At 48.7% G+C, this 16,083-nt stretch overlaps 1 protein-coding gene across 1 annotated transcript in view; it reads left to right on the top strand.

The window, feature by feature from the left end:
* The first annotated feature begins 7,237 nt into the window (after positions 1-7,237).
* The window catches only part of LOC121440432 (mastermind-like domain-containing protein 1), a 137,841-nt gene continuing 128,995 nt past the window's right edge, over positions 7,238-16,083 (top strand). Inside the window, exon 1 of the mRNA XM_041641189.1 lies at positions 7,238-7,369. The gene's annotated coding sequence lies outside the window, so the exon portion shown is untranslated. The remainder of the gene's footprint in view (positions 7,370-16,083) is intronic.

Raw genomic sequence — 16,083 nt, 5'->3', positions numbered from 1 at the left:
TTTGTCTAGAACAATGGTTCTTAACCTTTCTAATGGTGCAACCATTTAATAGGGTTTCTCATGTTGTGGTGACCCCAACCATAACACTATTTTCATTACTACTTCATAACTGTAATTTTGTTACTGTTATGAATCATAATGTAAATAATTGTGCTTTCTGATGGTCTTAGGCAATCTCTATGAGAAGGTCATTCAACCCCCAGGTTGAGAACATCTGGTCTAGAAGAAAGTGCATGGTTATATAATCACCATTAATACTTAATGACAGTGGTGGTACTCTTGCTTTTACAACTAGCACTAACTGATCGCTTATGCAGTCATGTGACATTCTGAGAAATGTCTTGATAGGTGATATGGCCAATCTGCTACCATCACAGAATGTACCTATACAGACCTACATGGAATAAGGCCCTACAGAGCTAAGGAATATGGTATATATAAACTATATAACCTGTTGTTCCCAGCGCCATGACAATCATCACAACATGAAATCAAACACAATAGAAAATGATGCAACCAAGAATTGGGAAAACCAGGACAGGCATGAAGTGATAATAATGTAACAGATTGGTTTTTACAGTAAACTGTTAATTTTAAGTAGAAGTGCACTCTAAACTAGCATGCACAAAGGCCCTGGGTTTGACCAACAATGACACCACATAAAAAACCAGACATCATGGTGCACACATCTAATCCTAGCACTGGGAAAGCAAAGGCAGGCAGATCAGAAATCCAGGATCATCCTTGACTACATTGATGTGGTGAACACTATTGTTTTCTCCATTTCACATGCTAACAAACTTGTCCAGGCCACAGTTACTCAGCAGGGGGACCAAGATTGGCACTAGGCCACCTGGCTACATGTAATGATAAGTAGGTAAGCGTTTATCAAGGCACTAATTAGTGGAGCAAATGCCCAGTTCTTGTAACTATTTCTACCACAACCCATTTCAAGCTACCAAAGTCTCATCAACAAGCTGACAACATTGTGCAAATGTGAAAGTCCTTTGTCATAAGCCAGGGCAGGCCAGCCACTGACGCACCAGGCACTTCACTTACGTCCTCCCTGGAGAGCTCTGTGCTAATGGAGTGCTATTGAGGCTGCTCCGTAGCAGACTGCTCAGTACATTCAGATCTTAACTCCATGGTGACAACGTGGTATCAGACACATTGACTAACCTCTCTGAGCTTCAGTTTGCTCAAGTCTGAAATTAGCTGTTAGGGGGCTTCAGTGAGCTCACCAGATGGGAGACACAGGGCCTGACATACAGTACATATGTCCTCAAGCTTCAGCTCCTTCTGATTGTGTTTTGCACTTGGGTCACTTGGGACACCATGCCTGGGTTTCCTCTGCAGACTTCTTGGTCAATAGTTCTCCTGGTGTTTGGTCATATTAACCTTCTGCATGATTGTGATGGTGGGGCAGCAGCGGCTGAGCTGGTTGCCAGGACAGCCACAAAGCAGAATTTTGCTGTTTTCTTTCCTGTTTTATCACAATATCCCTATGGTCTGAAGGGTCCCAGAGCAGTGGGTAGAGCTCCTTTCCACGTGTAACAAGAGTGGTGCCTGAACTGTTGGGGAAAACGTTGCAGCATGAAAATCAATAATTAGTAAGCCATCTGCATACTTTTGTCTACACAAGTGCTTTAACAATATCTTCCAGTCTTCTGCATGGTGCTGGAGGATAGCTTCCAGCCATCTGGATCTATGTTAATTCCCTAAATTGTTTACCCATGCCTGTTTCAAAGGCTGTTTCCCATCCTTATCTATGTTTTAATGATTTACCTATGGCAATCTGGGAAGCTGAGTTCATGGTAAGCAAGGAGTAGAGGGGAAAATTGACAGGTAGCTACCATTTCCTGGCTTTATGGTGGAATCGATGCAAGCCATTCCACAGCTCCGTAATTAACTGTTCACTTGCTAATGTTAGCTTTTTTTTAACTAAATATTTTTATTTTTTAAATCAGTGGAGTAGCCAGAAAATTACAATCAATATTTTAACCATTTCCTATTTGTTTCCACTGTGTTTCTTAGAAATGCTTACTACCAACAATGTTCCAGAGAAAATTTAAATTGCTTAAGAGCTCAGGGAAGAGAGAGAGAGAGAGTTCAATTTGTTTCCTAGGGACTTCCTTCTACCGTACCAAGGCATAATTCCTGATGTCCTCCATAGTGCCAGATTCTGCCTTCTTACCTGACACAGTCTCACCATTTACCAGACATCCAGGGCACTTTCAAATAAGTCAGACAACAGAGGGGGTTTGGACTGACATGAAGAGCCTGGGTTGTCACTTGAATGCACTGCATTTTGTTATATTCAACACCAGCCTCATGTCTATATGAGCGTTTGGTATAATAATCACAAGAGCACCCTCTTATTTAAGGGCTAGAAATTTATGGAGCAGTGTCTTGGTCTCTTTCATGTTACTGTGATAAAATGTGTGACAGAAACAACTTATGAGACTGTTTTTTAAGGTTAATCCTCTCCATGGTTGTTTGTCCCAGTGAGCTTGGCAGGACCTCAAGGCAGAGGGAATGAGTGGCAGAGGAGAGATATTCACTTTTTGGCTTACCAGAGGCCAGGGAGAGTCAAGAAGCAACTAGGGATACTAGTTTTCTAACAGCCTTTCCACAGTGGCCTACTTCCTCTACCCAGATCAGACCCCCGAAAGTTTCCACCACCAGTTAGGGAGCAAGCATTCAAACCATTCTCTTTAAATCCTAACAGCTGAGTACCTTGCCAAGTGTGGTCCACAAATATGAGGGAACTGCAACCTTGCAATACCAAAACAAGGCAGAAACTATTGTCAGGACTTCATTTTCAACGAGAAATGTGAGGCTATGGAGATGGTCCCGTTTGGATTTAGTGCTATCAGCAGCAGGGAGCCAGCAGGGAGTGCTGATGAAGAGAACAACTGGGTATGCTTTCTGATTTTTAGTCAAAACGTGACTCCTCCCTGGTCTCTACCTGGGCAGAACCCCAGAATTCCAGAGGCTACCCAGTTAAGCCCTCCCCCCACCGTTTGTCGTGCGAACTTTCAAACACTTGGCATATGCTCACAGGAATATGATTGAATAGCAGGTGGCTGCTGATTATTTTCAAATCCATGAAGGTCCAGGTTTGGGTCAGACCAAAGGCAGGGCCTATATAAGCCTTGGCATAGTGCCCCTGGACTCCACCATCTCATCCTCGACCCTTTGACAGCCTCTCAGGAGCAGAGCCAGGAGCTTCCTGGGGGTAGGGGCTCAGTTCCTTGAGACCTTGATAGGATTCCTTTCTTTGGCTTTACCCACAAGCCAGGGCTGTATCCACTAAGTAGGCGGCTATACACCAAGCTTTGAGACTCAGTTTCTTAGTGTTCTGCTACTTTAAGGTATGAGCCACTGAACACATGCCTTTACCTTCCATTATCTAGAACCGGGTACACATATTCCTGCAGGTAAAGGAAAGTATCTAGGAAAACGGAGGGAAATATGCTGTTAGCTTACAACTTAGGTAACTAAAGAACCCTGGGTAGCTCCACCCTTCTATTCAGTGAAGAGAAACCCTTCCCCTCCCCTGCTTTATCAACCTTGGAAGTGCCCTCTATGACAACCAGGGTGAATTCATGTTTCCAGCAAGCACAAGAAATCCATGTTTCCAGCAGTAACTGATAGGAGCCCTCACTGTGCCTCTCTGATTACTTGTAAGACAGTCTGGTTACTTTTAAGACAGTCTCGTAAGATATCTGGGCTACAGTGACCCTTGATCACATGACCTAAGGCTGGTTCCATGGTGTTAACACCAAGCTCTTTGCCTGACCTTCATCCTTCTTAACAATTGTTTAGGTCATAGAGCTCCTGAAAACATGAAGACAGCTATATCTCCCTTTTCCAGGGTATGCACAATTCTGTGGCCAGCCTCCCCTCCCCCAGTTTCCTAGAACGCTCCAGGAAGAACAAAATCTATGAACAGTCACTGAGCAGAGATGCCACACCAGTCAGAGTGGGTACCACAGCGGTGCCTGCAGAAAGCAGGCCCAGGGCTGCCCTCCTGGGATGTAAGTTACAGAGGCCAGCTGCTGCTGAGTTCTAGAGAGAAAACAAAGAAGGGAAAGGGAAAGGAAGTGCCAGAGATGGGCGTAGGGCTTTGAAACATTACACAGGGTGGCCAGGTGACATTTATATCAAGACTAAAGGAAATGAGGAAGCTGGCCTGTCTGGGGGAAGTGAATTCCAGCCCTGGGGAAGAGCTAGTGCAAAGGACCTAAGGTGAGAAGGACCTAGCCTGTTGAAGATGGGCCAGGAGGCCCATGTGGAGTGATTTATGGTGATGGAGGAGGCAGGGAGCTCTGTCCCACTTGGCCATCAGAAGCCCTTCCGCTTTCTCAACTTTTGTGCAGAGTCAGTACAGCATTTTGCACAGTAGAAAGCAGACGGGTTTGCTGAAGGGAAGACCCTGGCCAATCTTGCTCCTGGAGTGAGCCAGTAGGAGGTGCAGGAGCCTGGAAGCAGAGGTTATCCACAGAGAAGATTGGGCCCATGCTTTTTTTTTTTTTTGAAGCCAGAATTTCTGTGGGACTGGATGAGGAGTATGGCTGAAAAAGAAGAATTATTGAAGCCTCCAAGGAGGAGGTCCTAGGTAAGTCAAAGAAGCACACTGCCTTGAGATCTTGAACTCTGGGACCAGCAGGGCCCTGGCTAAGTGGAGTGAAGAGAAAGCCCCCTCCCAGATGGCTAAATTCTCGTGTACTATTAGATGGCTAGGGGCCTTTGAATTAGCACTGCCAGGCAGTTAGCTTTTGGCCAGGTCCACAGCTGTGATCTGTGCTTCCTTCCAAAGACACTGGAGGAATGCTCATCACTGCCTTCCTGGAGGATGCAGTGCTTGGGGCTTGAGTGGTACACCACCAGTAGTAGAGCTCCATCTCCCCCTTTCTTGGTTAGTGCACATTTAAATGATAAGAGTCCATGAACACTGCTCCAGGGTGGTTGGCTATCCTACTCCTTTTAACTCTGTTCAATCAGATATTCTTTAAGAGACTCTCAAGCTCTCTCAGCCATAGGAACCCTAGATGGGGTCTCCTAGCAATCTACAGTCTCTGGTGGCAGCTGCAGGTCCAAAGTAGAAAGGATTGTGCCCTGCTCCAATGTATTCCTACCAAACTGCCAGGCTGAGACATGCACACTCCCCCCTCCCCGACCCATGGATGGTTCTTGCCTCCTTTATCCAGCATCCGTGCCTTGAGTTTGTGCCCAAAAAGAGCTGGGTCACCACAGAGCTTTAAAAAAGCTGAGGGGGGAGAACTCAGCTTTGTAGCACCTAAGATGCCCACCAGGAGATTTTTGTCGTGGTTGGTTCTAGATGTGTCTACCCCCCCCCACACACACACCCACTGTCCTATATCCTAGAGCTAAGGAGGGAAATGAAAGGGGGGGGACTGTGTGGGCTACGCCCCCCTCCCCCCGCCATGACCTGGGACTTCCTAGGACAAGCAGACAAGAGCGCATTGCTACTAGTTAGAGGTACCTGCAGAAGCCCAGCGCTAGCTGTTGGAGTGAGTCATCAGTGACATTTCCCTGCGGTGCTCAGCCCCTGCTGCCACTGCTACTGCAGCAGCTGCTGCCGCTGCCACCAGGGATTTTTCAGGTTAGTCGCATGCCCGGGTTGGGTACCCTGAAGAAGGGAGTCAGCCCACACTACCAGAGAACAGAGATGGAGGTCTCCAGCCTCGGCGCCGGGGGTGGGGGGGTGGGGTGGGGGTTGGGGGGCACTGGCCCACTACGCAGTTTACAAGCAACTGGGGCTACTGCAAAAGCCACAGGTGTTGGTCCTGTGATCAACTCCTCCATAAACAACTAGTCCAGTCAAGCTTGAGCATGGTCTTTGCTCGCCCTGGGCCCAGAGAAAGAGACAGCAACAGAGAGACTATGGCCAGCGTGCCTGAGTTCCGGGATAAGCTTACTCACAGCGAGAACAACAATCAGCCTCTGAGCTGAGGACAGACAGGAGGGGGGCGGGGGGAAAGGGGGAGTGAGGAGGGGGACATCAAGGAGGGAGAAGGCGTGCGCACTTGCGCGCTGAGGGTGGGGTGGGGCACAGGCTTGTAGGTCAATGGCTGACACTTGGGAGCCTAGGTCCCTACTGGAATCACTCCTGGCTGGTTTGTTTGATCATCCAGGTATGAGTTGTTGATGAGCCTACAGACACATTGCTTGCAGAGTGAGACCAGCGCCATCCGCCACGGAGCAGCTGCTACCTACTGCAGGTGAGCGCCCTTACCTGAAGGAAGAGGGAGAAGCGGCAGCTCTGGCTTCGGAGTCAAGCTGTGTTGAGATTGAGAAGGGGTCTCCCTCTCTGTTTACTTCATCATCATCTGTCTGCCTCTCTCTGTCAGCTTTCTCTTGGTTTCTGTCTCTCACCCTCGTCTTCAATCTCTCAGGCTAAGTCTGGAACATTCTCTCACCTTATCACGGTTGAGTGCTGGCTTTTCGGCTCACTCTCACTCTTCTGTCCTTCCATAATGCTCGCTAGCCACCAACTTGCTCTGTTCTGAAACTAACTGGAAAAGTTAACCTGAGGCGTGTGACTTTTCCTCTAGGCCCAGGGTCTCCTATAGCCCTGGAGTGGCCCCATCCCATTCTTATGACTGGGCTTGTTTTCTAACCCCGCTATTGCTTCTCCCGATCAGCGCACAGTGCAGCCACTTGACTTCGTTGGTATAGGCCACCCTTCACCTCCTAAGGAGCCTTCGAGGTAACTATGCCCTCACCCTTTCCACTTCTCTAGTCTCTCCTAGCTGCCCCAGGGAAAAATGAGGCTGCCACTGCGAATCCAGCCCGCTGTTCCTTCGCCCATTAAAAAGTGTCTAGAGGATTTGGGAAGTCCCTTGAGCGACCGGCTCTTAGTTTGCTTGTGTCTACATCCCGGTCTGGAAACCCTGCATTTTAAGGCTTGAGGCCGGTGGGGTCGCAGGCAGGGCAGCGCAGCTTCTCCTTTAAGACCAGAGCTGCTCGTCGCCGTGAGTGTGAGGGTGTGTGAGTGTGTGGCGTGCGTGTCTCCTCCTCCCCGAGTGACACAGCAGTGAGAAATGCCTATCAGTAACTTAAACCCCCCCCCCGAAACTCCACCTTCCGGGCGCGCGGCGCGAGCCGGGCGGTGGGAATGGAGCGAGCAGATTGAGGCCGCCACTGCAGCGCCGCCAGCATGAACTTGGCTGCGAGCTGAAGCGGCGGGCAGCGCGCGGGCGCGGGGGCACCGGCCGCTAGCCAGGGGGTGATCTTCAATCCGGCTGGGCCATTCGGCGGGCGCCTGGGGGAAGGCTGCCTGTGCCGGCGGCTGCCCGCCCCTCCGACTCTGTCCTGGCTGCTGCTGGAGCTCCGCAACACGGTAAGGGTGAAGGCAGATGCGGGAAGTCCGACTACTAGGGTGGGGGGGGGGGGGCTCCAGAGTGCACTTATAGCCCCCGCTTATAGTCTCTATCTTTGAGGATCCGGGGCCCCGGGATGCTGTGAGATGGGAGACCCCAAAGTTTGCTCTGAGCACATGGCCCACCTGGCGCTGGGGGTTGGCCGCCCCCCTCTCGGACTGGCCTAACTGGGGTGAGCGCAGGTCTCAACGTCCAGGGTCTTTGGTCTCTGCCTTCTTTTAGGGGCCCCAGAGGGAGTCCAAAACTGGGCGGAGGCAGCTGCATTCCGAGGAGGAAAGGTATAGAGGGGCGCAAGCTGCGCGGGCTCCACGGGCTACATTAGGTTAGCAGGAAGCACCCACTCCATCCCCACACCCCTGGGCCGCTTGCTCACTGCCCAAGGTGCCATCAGAGATTCTGTCTTTCCATGCCAGCCCCCGAGTCCAGCAGTGGGCACTAGATGAGGAATACCCCTGCCCCAAATCAATTTGCTGCCGCGGAACAGAGTGTGGGGTGTGCGCGTTGCCCTGCGCTTCCCCCACCCCATTTGCCAACTCCTCCTCATGAAAGCAGCCTGGAGCAAAACTGGGGGCCCGAGGCAGCCCCTACTGATTCCCACCCAGCGTTCCCAGAGCCCCTGCGCAGGAATTGGCGCTCCAAGCTCCCGGGCATTCTCTCTGCAGCCTAGACAGGCGCCAGGCTCTGCCTAAGGCGGGTGGGAAGCCCCCCGGAGCGCCGCCAAATACTTTTCTTGGCCACTTGGTTTGGCCAGGTTCCGTCCTGATGCAGTGAGTATGAAGCCTGGAAAGCTAGCGGTGATGTCTGATTTCGATCGGTGATTAAATTCGGACTGAGCGGACACTAATAGGATTACCCCACAGAAAAACTTGGCCCTAAAGCCATTGGAACCTGGGCAAACAGACGCGCCTCAATCTGGGGGATTCGCTCCCCGCTGGGCTCCTGCAGCTGGGTGCGGCTGAGTCGGGCACCCCGAATGTGGGTGTGTGAGAGCAAGGGCAGGAGCACGGAGTGTCTAGGGAACCTGGGGAGATTGGATTCCAGTTGCTGGGGTAGCTTGTCCTTGTTATTTGGCAGCAGAAGGAACCCCTTAGAGTACCGTCCTCAAGCCAAATGTTCCCTTTGCGGGTAGCCGACTAAGGTCGGTTCTGGGACATTGTCTGTGAGGGCGAGAGAGCCTAGTCAAGGAGAGCAGGTCGTGCTGTAACAAAGACGCAAAGTCTCCTCAAGCCTCAGCAATTCTCAAAGAGTTTGCTAGGGAGAGGGCCAGGGTCTTCCAGAGAAGACACCCGCGGGAATCATGTCTCCCCCATCGGCCCCGGGCCATGGCCGCTACTCCTGTTCCCTGCCTGCGGTGGGTGGATGGGAGCATCACAGCGGCTCGGCCCAGTTTCTTCGCAGGCGCAGGCTCTCGCTCTGGTGCCCACTGACCGGGCGGGGTCTACCATGCACCCACCAGGGCTTCCCGGCTGCCACCGCTGCTCAGGGCCCCTGGAGGCCGCGCAGCTTCTTTCCTTCCCTCCCTCCCACCTCTTCTTGTCTTTATAGATTCCCCCCTCCCTCCCATCCCCGCCGCCTCCGCCGCCAACAATCCGCTTTATAAAAAGCCCCTTTGTTTCCCAGGAGGCTGGAGAGAGGGAAGGGGAAAGGGACTCAGAGGCAGAGGGCGGGGGAGGCAGCCTCCCTCCAAGTAGCTTCGAGCCGCTTGGGACAGGAGGGCTAGTGTAGGCAATGGGGGGGGGGTGTATTTTGAGGACCCTCTGTAAGAGCCCGGGAAATCTCGGAAAGCTCTTGTTCCTGACGTATTCTATGCACTTGGTCGGCCAGCCTTGTACACCCTAAATTCATGCAGCTAAGACTGTCTGGCCTGCTGTACTGGGAGCAGGCAGGAGCTAGGAGGGAGGCGGCGAATGCTCAGCAGGGTGGGCAAATGCTGCAGGTCCCTGTTATGACAGGGCTTGGGCATAGGGGGCGCCCTTTCCTCGGTTTCGCTTTACTTTGGGGCGCCCCTCTCAGCCAAAAAAAAAAAAAAAAAAAAAAACCTAGGGTGGCTGCTGAGCCTGTAGGCAGCAGAGGCACTGGTAATGGTTTGAGACTTTGACCACCTTGTAGTCTAGTTATATTCCTCTTCTTTCCTGCTCCCTACTATCGTATCCCCCCCCCCACACACACACACTCCACAGGATTGAAACTCTCCGAGGGTGCCCTTCGTTTGAGGCATGAAAAGTGAGTAGCCGCGGCCACCTCTAGGGTAGTCTGGAACTGTAAGTGAACGCAGAAGCTGCCAGGGACCACGCATTGGCCAGTTGCCTCTATACAAACACAGGGTCTGGCAACAAGGGGTGTCCAAAATGCACCGGCATCAAGTTTTTAGCTGGACTGAGGATTTATGGGCTGTGTTCCTTCCACCTGCTTCCCCCCACCCACCTAACTTGGGATAAAACCAGGCTTGCCACGTGGGAGGTTAAGCCTGATGTTACAAGTAACCTTTCACATCCTGTCAGCCCGCTCCTCAGGGCTTCTCCAAAAGAACTAAGTTCCTCAGGGAAGATAAGGTTACTGATAAGAACAAAAGGTGACAAATAAGAAGGGGTGGGACCTAACTCAAACTGGTAGTCTCTAGAGTAATCCTACTCCTCTCGGTCCCTCCTTGCTTCCACCCTTCCCGGTACCCCCTTAATCTGGTGTTGAAGTCTTTGTGAGTACAAGCGCCTGCAGATGCATTCCTTTCTACGTCTTTCTCCCGCTCCACCCCTATAGCACTAAGTGTGTTGTCTGAACATTTTTTGGTCTATAGAGTAGTAGGTGAAGTGGTACCCCCCCCCACACGCACACACACATCCCAGTTACATCTAAAATCATAAGAAAGTAATCAAAGGGTGAACTGTTGGTTCTACTTTCTCCTCCTTTTGTGCATTTCTTCTGGAGCAAGATCATTGGAAAATAAATGTGCTGATGTGTGAGATGGAACATATGGTACCTCCAGAAGAGAGGAGCTGAAATGGCCTTGAACCTGCCGGACAGCTGTTTGCTGCCAGCTAGAGCAGCTAATCAGCTTTTTCCCCTTAAAGTAACAGCCCTCTTTTCCGTTGATGACCAGTAGCATATTAAATAGGATGTTCTCCAGAGGGGAAAAGTGATGGGATTCTATATTGTTTTGTGCTTTCACAGATCTCTTGTGTTTTTGCTGCTCGGGGAGCTTGTCTTGCTCTCTAGCTCTACCTGTGTCCAGCTTGTGCCTGTTTCCTCTAGTATTTATGAGAATGATGCTCACAGTAGAACTTGGGAATCAGGGAAGGGGAAGAAAGGGATGAGCTGCTGCTGTTAGGAACACCAGCAGTGCTGCCCCTAGTCTCCCTTTAAAAACATCTTAAGAGTTGAAGGGCTTCCTTACGAGATCTCCATTAAAACCATTCTCTTCCGGCGAGGACCATTTTCAGTTTTTTCTTCAGTACAATGTGTGTGTGTGTGGGGGGGCAGTTTGGCGTTGGAAGAAAGGCTTTAGAAGACACAAGGAAATTCCATGTTAGGAAATCATTAGCAAAGGGTGACTTTGTCTGTTTTCCTGCCACTGACGCTGACAGTGACACAGATGTGTGGGTTGAAACAGGAACGTCATTGAATTTTTAAACTGAACCAGGAAATAGCCTGTTGCTGGAGTTGGGGGGGGGGGTTACACATTCATTGCCTGTTAAGATAGAAGGTTTGCTGTTGCCAATCCTTTTCAGTGAAGAAAAGGCATTTTTAAACCCAGCAGCAATTTAATCTTTTCTCCCCCTCGCTAAAGGCTTAAAATGCACCTGATAGTGAATCATGCTTAGGAACTCCATTACTGTTTGGGGTTATGGGAAGAACAAAAATTGATCGTAACCAAGTGGTTCTCCTGGCAGAAGTAAGCCTACTTTTTAAAGGGGCTTTGCATATGTAGTAACCATTTTCAATTTCAGTGATTCTGATTTTTCTTTCCCTGAGACAGTAGATGGTTGATCAGATAATTTGACTAGAAACTGGGTAACATTCTTTTCTTTCTAAAAACTTCTATTAATTAACAGAGGGATCACGGGTAAGCTTGTCCTCCCTCCTTGCATTCCCCCTTTAGCCCCTGAATCTGATTCCCTCCGAGTTTCTAAAGTATTAGGATCTGTGAACAAAAATGGTCATTTTCTGGGAAAATGAAGCATCAAGTTCAGCCTTGCCATTGGGGAAAACAGTAAGATAGATAAAGAAATGGGGCTAAGATTTTAAGAGACATTGAAAAGGGGGGAATTAATGTGGCAGAAGGCCAATCAAAACAATATTAAAGTGGGAAGTGCCCCCCCCCCCTTGTGTATTTGCAAGTGTGAACTTCTAACCTCAAGTTATAGACAAGGAGGCTGAGAGGCAGCCCAGAGTGCCTCTTGTCCAGTACCCCTAATCCAGCCCTCTTGGGGCCTATTGATGGCAGGCCTCCTAATCACTGGGCTGGTCTACAGATAACGGGATCTAAACTCTTTGAAATTGGACTGGCATATTTCCAGAGGACTCATTAAATATAGAGCAGATTTGCTGCCTTGCAGTTATTTAGCAAAGGTTACAAGGACAAAAAGGCCTGCTATCCACATACACACATGACCCACTGGGATATGGATTCAGAACTCGATGCTGAACCTTTTCTTAACCCTCGAGTTCTGAGGAGTGTCTTCTAAAGAACACATTTCCTACTTTAAGGATTCAGCAGCAGTGGAAGAATCTGCCACTGTCCTGCTTGATGTTAATATTGATTTTATAACTGGTAAGGGTGGACGTTATGAAGAAAGACCTTTTATCCTCTCAGTTCTTTGGCAATTATCTTGCTGCCATAAATGTTGATACACATATAATTGATGTAACTAAAAAAAATTCCCCTTATCCAAGCAAAAATGGCTGAGTGTTTGTTGGGGCAGAGAGAATGCTGAGAGTGTGAATAGACCGACCCAGATGTCACTGGAGAGGGAGATAAATGATGGAAGAACAGGAGCTGATTACTATGGATCGGCACAATGAACCCATTCCCATTCCTCCACCTCTCACACCACCACCACCATGAAGGGGTAACCTAGGCAGCACCATTCAACTGGATGGCAAGAAAGGAGCATTGTAAAGCTTAGTTGGTACCATTATGATTTTAAAATTTTTAGACAGCAAATCCATGAACATCTTTAGGACTTTGAGAAGCAAAAATTCACAAGTACAGTGTTGTGGTATGTGTTTATTATTTGTTGCTAGTGTTGTGCCATTGTTCTTGCTACCTAAGTGTAGAAGAAAAGGCCTCCTGCAGCTGGGGCCTGTGAATCAAGGAGGTCTGCATAAGGTGAGAAAGGGTTAGCACATTATAGCATATTCATATACGTCCTGTGCGGTCCTGCCCCTAATTACCAGTCCAGAGCTGTTAGTCCTGGAGCATGTATGCAATGCGAGCTGAAGCTGGCATTGAGTTGAGCTTCTCCTTGTCTGCTCTTTCCCCTCCAGTTGTTCTCTCTCCCGTCCTTCCTTTCCCAGACCTTCCTTGGTTTTTCCTTGGAGCCTCACGTTTTCTCCTAAAATATGACCTCCCTAATTTCCAAACAATTGGACATGTTACAATCTAAGAGTCCCCTGGGGAAAGAAACCCGGCCAAAGGCACTGAACTCCGTAGAGTAAAGGTTTCTAGGGACACGATCTTGGGCAAAAGAAGGCAAAAAGCTCTTTGCAAACTCCATGAAACTTTCCTAGACCAGATGGACTGTTTTGACCTCTAATCTCTTCAAGCTCCAGACATCCCCATTGTCTCCTGCATCTAGTTCATAAGACAAGGACCTTGCCTAGGCCCTGGAGATAGTTCTAACCCATGATCACCTGATTCTGTCTTTTGACCTTCAGTTAGCTAGTGATTCTTTTTTTATTGTGAAGTCTAAGACCCACCTGTAGTTCCTTACTTTCTCTGGGTACCCTTTTGTGTGTTCTGCCCCACCAGCTATTGTGTTTTCCATTTTTCTCGTACCTGTAGGAGTACCTTGACACTAGGCCATAGGGATACCTGTCTGCTGGTTTTAGAAGAGGTCAGGCTAAAGGGCCAAAGCTACTGAATAGAATAGCATCTAGCTTAGGAGAGTCTGCAGGCCCTGGTGGTGGGAGGGCAGGACCTTAAGGACTAAAGGCATGGCAATAAATTGCAGTGCTTCGGGGTGTCCAGAGTGTTCTGTGCAATTGAACCAAGCCCCACATTGCTAACCATCCACATTTTCCCCTAGAATTTCGCCTGAAAAAAAATTAACTCTCAACTTCTTTCATTGGCACACTGGCACCTCAGTTCCAAAGGATTGTAAAGGAGATTGGGACCACGGGTTTGCTTGCCTGTTTCATGGCCCCAGTTAGCAAGCTGACCATTGTCACTATGCACAGTTAACAAAGGAACACCAACTCCTCTGAAGACTCACTTGCAGAAAGATTAACCTTATTGTAAGAAGGAGAAGTCCGGTGATTTTACAGAAGAGAAGACTGAGGCCCAGAGAGCTGCCCAACTTTTCCAGGAAGATGAGAAGGGCTGCCCAAAGTAGCCACATACTTGCCCTCCAGTTCACAGACTTGTCCAGAAGATGCCTTTTGCTCAGAAGTTTGAGTAGATGGGTGTTTTTTCAAGGCAGATCAAAAGTGGTGAGAGGAGATGCAGGGCCTGGAGGAGGAGCATTTTGAATTGTGCTGTAAGATAATCTACCCTTGTATCTGTGTGTGCTATGGTCAGGACGTCATGGGGAAGGAACTATTGGAGTCACAGCTGCAAGACTGGACCACGTTGGAGAGTGAAGGCTGCAAATTCATAATCAGTCTGGGGCTTGGCAGCAATAGTCTCTAAAGGGATGATGTCTCACCCTGCTTTCAAGTTGGGCAGTCAGTGCTGTGGAGAGCTTTGCTGGGTAGTCTTTGCTGGCATTTGTAGGATGTTGTTTGGGTTTTATTCTCAGTGAGTCCTCGGTATTAATATCTGTCTATGGAAGTTCCAGCACCGACTTTGGAATTCAAAATGGGACAGGAGTTTCGGGGTAATTGCCAACATCACATGCTTTGTGAGGCTAATTCTGAAAGCCTGGCATGCATTATGCTAGGTTTGGGGAGGAGAGCACAGTGTTTCTGAGCTGCGTGTCTGTCAAGGATTAATTTAACCTCTAATTACTAAATTTTCTTTGCTGTGTGTTGCATGAACATGTTACAACAAAGCTCAAAGTATGCTATTTTATTTCACTGCCACTCTAAAATTAATTTCAGGGATTTGGAGTCAAATCTGACCCACTTGGTGTTAAAATAGTTGTGCTGACATTGGAATTAAAGTGAACAATCTGGTTCTTTCTAGAGATGCCCCAGCCACAGAATAAAGAGCTTGATTATGTTATTTGTTCTCACAACCCTCAAAATGAGCTCTTGGCAGCATCAAGGAGTGTCGCTACACTAATCCTTTTGGGAACTCAACACCCCCAGGGAGCCCCAGAAGCTGCCTCTATATTTTCTAGGTGTTCCCTTGGGATTGAGAATCATGCCTTGAGCAGCAGGGCAGCCCAGAGGTCCTTTCCTTCCCACTAATAATACAATATGAAGCCATTATCTAATTGTAGCCTCCCAGGAGCCTGCTCTGGGGCCCAATCAGATCCATAATATCACAAGATTAAACTCATGGGGTCCCCAGTTTCCTGTCCCTCCTCCTAGTTGCCATTGCATGTGCTTTTGCCCATTCTGTCTTCTCTTAAAGCAGCTAGGTTTATCAGGGGTGGTTACGTTCAGAGCATATTAGATATGAGTATTGATACTGGACTGCAATGCAGAGTGTCTCAGACGTACTTTCATCTTTAATCTGGAAGGGGGAATCGTGCCAGTTACTTGAAAGCAGATCTCACCTATCAACTTGAGACAGCATCATGTAACTGAACAAAACAGTGGTGATTTGTAAAGCATAAAGTGTGGCAGTTGGCCATTGCCCTGACTTGATCGGGGGAGGGGGAGGGAAATGGGAAGCGGTTGCGGGGAGGAGGCAGAAATCCTTAATAAACAAATAAATTAAAAAAAAAGATACACTGGTTTGGGACCACGTTCATGAGGCTGGGAGAAGCCCCCAGTGCTGTAGTGAGAACACCCACCCACCTGTGCTCCAGGGTCATCTCTCATGCCAACTACGGACACTTAAGGCCACTCACTTCCTCTTGATAGGCCACAGTTTCCTCATTTGTACAGAATAGGAATGAACTAAGGGAATCCAATGCCCTCCTCTAGCCATGGTATTCTGTGATTGGAGAGCACAGTAAGATAGAAAGTTCTGAAAATATTTGGAAGTGACATAATGATCAATTGTTTTAGATTACCAAAGACTTGAATGCATAGGGGTGTTTTGCTTTTGTTTGGGTAGGAGGGCATGGAGACAGTTAGATAAAGGAAAGCAGTTCTAGAGGTTTGGCTAAAGCCAAAACATTGACAGTTCTTTGTATATGGCCAAAGAATAGAAAAACGGGAAATTCCCATAAAGACTTCTCATTTTGCACGTGAGGATACTGGAACTGAAGAAAACTCCATACCTCCCAAGGGCTATCCAGCAAGTTACAAGACACCAAACTAGCTCAGGCCTCGGGAGTCCCATCTTGCAAAACACCCCATAGTTCCTAAGCACCAGCAGAAGAAACCTTTAGACTGCCCATTA

This window comes from Microtus oregoni, unplaced genomic scaffold, assembly GCF_018167655.1.
Source record: "Microtus oregoni isolate MIOR12 unplaced genomic scaffold, Mior012 000067F_ref0000223, whole genome shotgun sequence".
NCBI classification, from domain to species: domain Eukaryota; kingdom Metazoa; phylum Chordata; class Mammalia; order Rodentia; family Cricetidae; genus Microtus; species Microtus oregoni.
This window is presented reverse-complemented; position numbering and strand designations above follow the sequence as displayed.